This window comes from Gopherus flavomarginatus, chromosome 6 (assembly GCF_025201925.1).
Source record: "Gopherus flavomarginatus isolate rGopFla2 chromosome 6, rGopFla2.mat.asm, whole genome shotgun sequence".
NCBI classification, from domain to species: domain Eukaryota; kingdom Metazoa; phylum Chordata; order Testudines; family Testudinidae; genus Gopherus; species Gopherus flavomarginatus.
In genome coordinates, this window is record NC_066622.1 from 45,660,352 (window position 1) to 45,666,351 (window position 6,000).

The following is a 6,000-nucleotide window of genomic DNA, read 5'->3' on the forward strand; positions in this document are numbered from 1 at the left end:
TTTAATGGTCTCTTATGTTTCCTGTGTTGTATCTCTAATAGTATCAAGCAATCTTAAAAACAACCAATCACATGAGAATAACCCATTTCCTGAGTCCCTGTAGGCTGTCACCAGCAAGGCTCCATGGTTATTTAACATGGTGCATGCTGGGACATTGTAGTGGACCAGGAGCTAGCGAGTGTGGTCTGTAGCGCATTTTAAATGGCTGAGGCTGGAGTCTATGAGTCACATGGCAAATGGCCCTGTTTGTCTGATGTGGGATGCCAAATGCCCATATTACACCTGCTGCTTGAGTCATTCAGAATCTAATGGTATGTTAGAAAGAGAAATCAGATGTATGTCTCCATTAAGAGCACATAAAGTAACCTAGGCCTGATTCTCATTTGCATTAAGGCTGCATCACACCCCTCTGTCAGGTCACAAATTAAATTTGTACCCACTTTACGGTGCAACCTTTGCATTGCCAGAGCAGCGTAAAAGGGCCTTAATGTAAACAGGAATCAGGCTCATTAATTCTGAACATCATGGTGGTTGAACTGGGACATTAATGTGCTAATAAGATGGAGCTGTGACAGCCCAGGGGCTATGTCTGTGTCAACTTATGAATTCCATTTTTATTTTGTGAATGTCTGTTGTATTTCAACCTCTATTTTGACTGTTATATTTAGTGGACTTTGAGCATTCATGCTGTAGTCGGAACTTGACTCCTAGGGCAGAGACTGCCTGGAAAGTGGTGACAGAGCAATCCAGGGTCATCAACGTCAACAGCTCTTCCCTACTGGAGCAGTGGGGTTTCAACTGGCAGGACTGCTGGCTTTGAATGACTCTTCCCAGAAGTTTGGTTGTGGGATTGTGGAGTTGGTGAATGGAAAATCCCCTGCAAGGCCAGACAAGAGTGAGGACAGAAAAGGTGTCAGAGGCTGTTTTAGAAGAGGCATACTTCCTCAGTGAAACGAACCATCTTACCACTAGAAACGGAAGTCCTAGCCGGAGAAAGTGAAGGCAGGAAGGTCTTGCCCCTCCCCCCATTAAAGGATCTAGACCAAACCCAAAGACTCACAAAAGATCTGACCGAGGGTATCAAATTCAATAATGTGTTGTTTTCTACAGATCTGCAACTCTTCTAAGCGATATAAGACTAAAGTGTGTGTGTTTAGGAAATTCCTTTGCTAAGCCTGTGTTTCCTGGCTTTACTGAAAGGATTAGTTGAGCAAAATATAGCTCGTATAGCCAGGTGAACACTGGAAGGAACGTGCCTAAGCAACTGGGGGCTGAGGAGGGCTGAGATACTGGTTGCAGGATCTTGGCAGCTGGGCTGTGGGGTCCCAGTGTCCAAGAAGGGTCTCAGACACTGGGCTGTGTATCTTGGTGTTTGCCTGCGAGATCCCAGAGCTAGGGATAATGACCAGTCACTTAACAGCTCTTCAGATTCAGCAGTTGCCATCACAGATTGGTGTCCACACAAAGAGAGACAAACTGAGCCAGGTGATAATAGGGGCTATATTAAGTTTGTTGAATTGTATTCTTAACTCTTCCTATGGCATTCCCATCATGTATAAAGAGTCAAGGAGTGAAAAGCGTAGAATTGTACATAACTTCCTTTTTTTTTAAGTTGTGGTTCATTGCACAACATTCTGAAACACTACCAGTGCAGAAATAACTTCCCCCTGCATCCAGCTTTTCTTGCTGCTTTATTATGTCAATATGTATGAATAAATTGTGAGCTTGACAGGATGGCAGCGTCAGCATGGGAGACTTTTTGCTTTGTCTGTCTTTAGATCATGTGTTTAATAAAAATAGTCTTGTGGCTGATGTGTGCTAAAAATGGCATTTTGAATGCACTTAGCATTGGCTTAACTCTAATCCCAGTGAAATCAGTGATAAAACTCCCCTTCATTTCCATGGGAGCAAAGTTAGACCAACACGGACTGCTTTTGAAAAATCTGACTCCAAAGTAATATAAAAATATACATTTTGATAGATATAAGAAGAGAAGGTCCTTATTAGAACAAGTTAAAAATTGCATTTTTTCCTTTGCAAAAAACCTGAAAACAAATCAACCCCCCTTAAAATTTTAAATTTTTTATTTTAGTCATTTTAGCTCTGCTCCTCATTATTAATTGTGTGTTGCTCTAGCAGCATATTAGGTGCTATGAGTGCCTAATATGTGTGAGTTAATTACTGTAGAATAATAGATCAGCAGGTCTCAAACTGTGGGTTGAGACCCCAAAATGGGTCGTGACCCTGTTTTAATGGGGTCACCAGGGCTGGTTTAAATTTGCTGGAGTGGCGGGGCTCAAGTTACAGGCCTCTTGCCTAGGGCTGAAGCTCTTGGGTTTGGGCTTTGGCCTCCCACACCAGGGGTGGCGGGGCTTGGACAGGGTCAGGCTTCCTTCTCCCCTCCTGGGGTTGTGTAGTAATTTTTGTTGTCAGAAGGGGGCTGCGGTGCAATGAAGTTTGGGAACCCCTGGAATAGATCCTTCAGAGAAGCACTAAGAGTTATATAGTCTTTGTGCTTTACTACCCATTTCAGAGTGGCAATGGCTAGTTAAGATAAAATCTCCACTCTATTTTTTGTATCTAATAAGAGGTACAAGAGAGTGGAAAATACTAGTCTTTTGTTCTTTAAACATTGAGCCAGTCACATGACAGGCATGAACAGGATCAAATTACAACAGAGATGTAAAAACTCAGGAGTTCTGAGAGTACTGGGAAAAGCAAAGTCTCTGTAAAAGTAAATATGGGTTAGGGTTTCAAGGCAATGTGCCAAATTCACCCCTAGCGTATTCACTGTGTGCTATGGAGTCCAAATAAAAACTGATATTCTCTTTCTTGAATTATAGCCCTGGATTTGCAAGTTGAGCATATTCTGGTCAGAAGCGGGATCCCACACAGGTTGCAAATAATACCATGTGTATCTGTGCTAGAATGTAGATTTCTGAGCTCTTTTTTTTTCTTCTTGTAGATGAAGTGAAAGGTTCCGGATGAACAGCTCTTGCGAATGCAGCCCTCTGTCTATCCCCGCAAAGTAAGTATAGCATGAGCAACAACAGTCCAGGCTTGTCTGCACCACATTGCTGAGGTGCCCTGAACCTTCAGGAATCTTCTCTAGGGCAGTGGTTCTCAATCTTTCCAGACTATTGTACCCCTTTCAGGAGTCTGATTTGTCTTGCATACGCCAAGTTTCATCTTCCTTAAAAATTACTTGCTTACAAAATCAGACATAAAAATACAAAAGTGTCACAGCACACTACTACTGAAAACTTGCTGACTTCCTCATGTTTACCATATAATTATAAAATAAATCAATTGGAATATAAATATTGTACTTACAATTTAGTGTATAGTATGTAGAGCAGTATTAACAAGTCATTGTCTGTATGAAATTTTAGTTTATACTGACTTCGCTGGTGCTTTTTATGTAGCTTGTTGTAAAACCAGGCAAATATCTAGATAAGCTGATGCATCCCCTGGAAGACCTCTGCATACCTCCAGGGGTATGTGTACCCCTGGTTATGAACCACTGCTTTAGGAGACAGAGTATTATTCACTTTCCAAGTCCATTCCGTCCTCTGCCTTCCTATTGAGTTTGCCAACAGTGATTCGACTGGTCCACTTTTGCAATGCTGGCTTCTGTCCACAAGAAAATGGATACCCTACTGGAAATTCACTTAGGTTCTTTTTGAATTGTTCATTTGGCTTCCATTGAACAATTCAGTGGGAGACAAACAGGCCCATTTAGCTTGTTCAGAACCTGTTTGGGCACTTGGAAAAAGGAAGCTTTTTAAACTGGACTATCCTCTAGGGCTGAGACCAGCTTCTTTCAGAGAGGTCACTGGATAGCCATTAGATGGCAAATTAGGTGGCATTAAATGTCACCATAAACTAAGGCCAGATTTGTTCTGGTGCCCTACAAGTGAGTGGTGCTCTGTGACTCATTATCAATCAACCAAACTCAACTAGCCTCCCTGATAGGCAGCAGACGGTAAACCTGATGAGTGAAGTAAGAGGGATTGGGCATTTTACCCTAATTTTCCAGGACATTCATAATGGTCAGTTGACCACTGTCTGCCACCACATGCCATCCAGAGAATCCTTCAATGTTCTCCAGCTATTGTTCATGCCAGGGAGCTGTACAAGTACAAATACAGGCAGACCACCACCAACATACATACACCAACAGCATTTTTACAGGGTTCTAAAATGGTCCTTTTCCTCTACCTCCAAGCCCTCTACAATTGCCTGTGGGGTATTAAAGCCCCTTAGCTTTACTTGCAGAGGAGGTTAAAAAACAGTCTAACAAAAATACCTCTCTCAAATATTTCTAAACTAACTCATTTGTAAAATGTGGTATATGCACACAATGTGGTAGAGTGGGATAAAGGTTGTCTCAGCATTCGTTTGGGATGATTTGCATAACTCATTCTCTTGTGGCTTTGATGTTTGTGAGTAATGCAGCCATTCTAAACTTGTGCTAATACGTCTCTGACTGCACATTACAGCACCACATACTGTATAAATCTCCAAGGGCTTACGTTTAAATTGAAGCCAGTTAAGAAAGACAGAGCTAAATTTATTACTAAGGCTTTTAAGTGTTTCTCTCTATTTCTCTTCTGCTTAATAGTTTTTTTTTCAAACGTGTTTCCATTAAGTCATTCATTCTGGAATGATCCATCCTGTTTGGAGAAGAACAGGAACGGAATGGGTTCTGGGTGCAGCTTCTGGGAGGAAAAGTACCTGGTCAGGGTGCTCCTGGAAACAATGCTGAGTGTAGCTCCTGAGAGGAGAGAAGCAAGTGCTTATAGCTCCAGACCAATGGGTTAAGCATGTGCTGTTTCAGAACTCTTGCTTTTTTCATGGAGCCCTCTGAAGCACATGCACTGTGTTTACACTGAACGTGGTCTGTAAGCACAGTCCTCTCCTTCTCTCTTCTGTTACATGAAAGTCTTGCTGTGTTTCATCCTAAATTAAAAGAGGCAGAAAAGATGTAAAATATCTAATTATATATTCACAGACTGAGGCTTTTTATGACTGTTGCATAAAGCAAACAAAGAAACACCTGAGGAGGTTGGCAGCAGCTAAGACAGACACTTCTCCTGGTGCTCATTCTTGCTGAGTGTCTTTTATGGTGAGCTGAGTCAACAGGATTCATACCAAGCGTACCAAGAGAGCTCCCAGGAGCCTCCTAGTATGTATACCAGGGGTGACTGCATTATCTCGCTCTAACAAAATTCCTGCTGGTGGAGCACCCACTCAGCCGCTGTTTAAACAGTAGTATCTGCTCTGTGTTTCTGTCCCATCTGAGGCCTCCATAGGTGGGAGGTTTAGAAAAGAGGCTCAGCACCTTGATTGTGAGCAGTGCTAAGAACGGGTCACGTTCCCACTGGAGGAGAGCATTCGAGGGCAGCCTGTGTTATGGGGTAGAACAAAGAACCCCGTGCAAAGCAAAGAGAGACGAGGCTGGCATAGTCCCCCAGCTGATACCAGTCGGTAAATCTAGGTTTTTATGCTTTTCTCACTACCCCAGTGTCAGTGTAGAGAAACTTTCATCTTATTCTAAAGAGGTTGAGTAACAAATTGAAGGACAGAAGGCTGCAGAGAATCACATGGGCCAGTTGGCCTTACTTTTCAAAAAGAGAGGCTTAAATTTAGGCTCCTAGAGTAAAATTCACCAAGAGCCCAACTTACTTAGGAGCCTTTCAGTGGGACATAGGCTCCTGAGTCAGTTAGGTGTGTTGGAAATTCTTACTCAGAAGTGCTGAGTACCCATTGGGTGTGTCTACACAGCCAGTTGTCATGAGCCTCCAAGTCTAGATCAACAGACTGAGGCTTGCACTAAAAATAGCTGTGTAGACAACGCTTTAAAATTGCGGCTCAGGCAGAGCTTGGGTTCTGAAGCCTATGGTGAGGGATGCCACCCCTACCCTGGGCTTCAGAGCCTGAGCTCCAGTCAGATCCACAGCATCCGTACAGCTATATTTAATGCTATAGCACAATGTC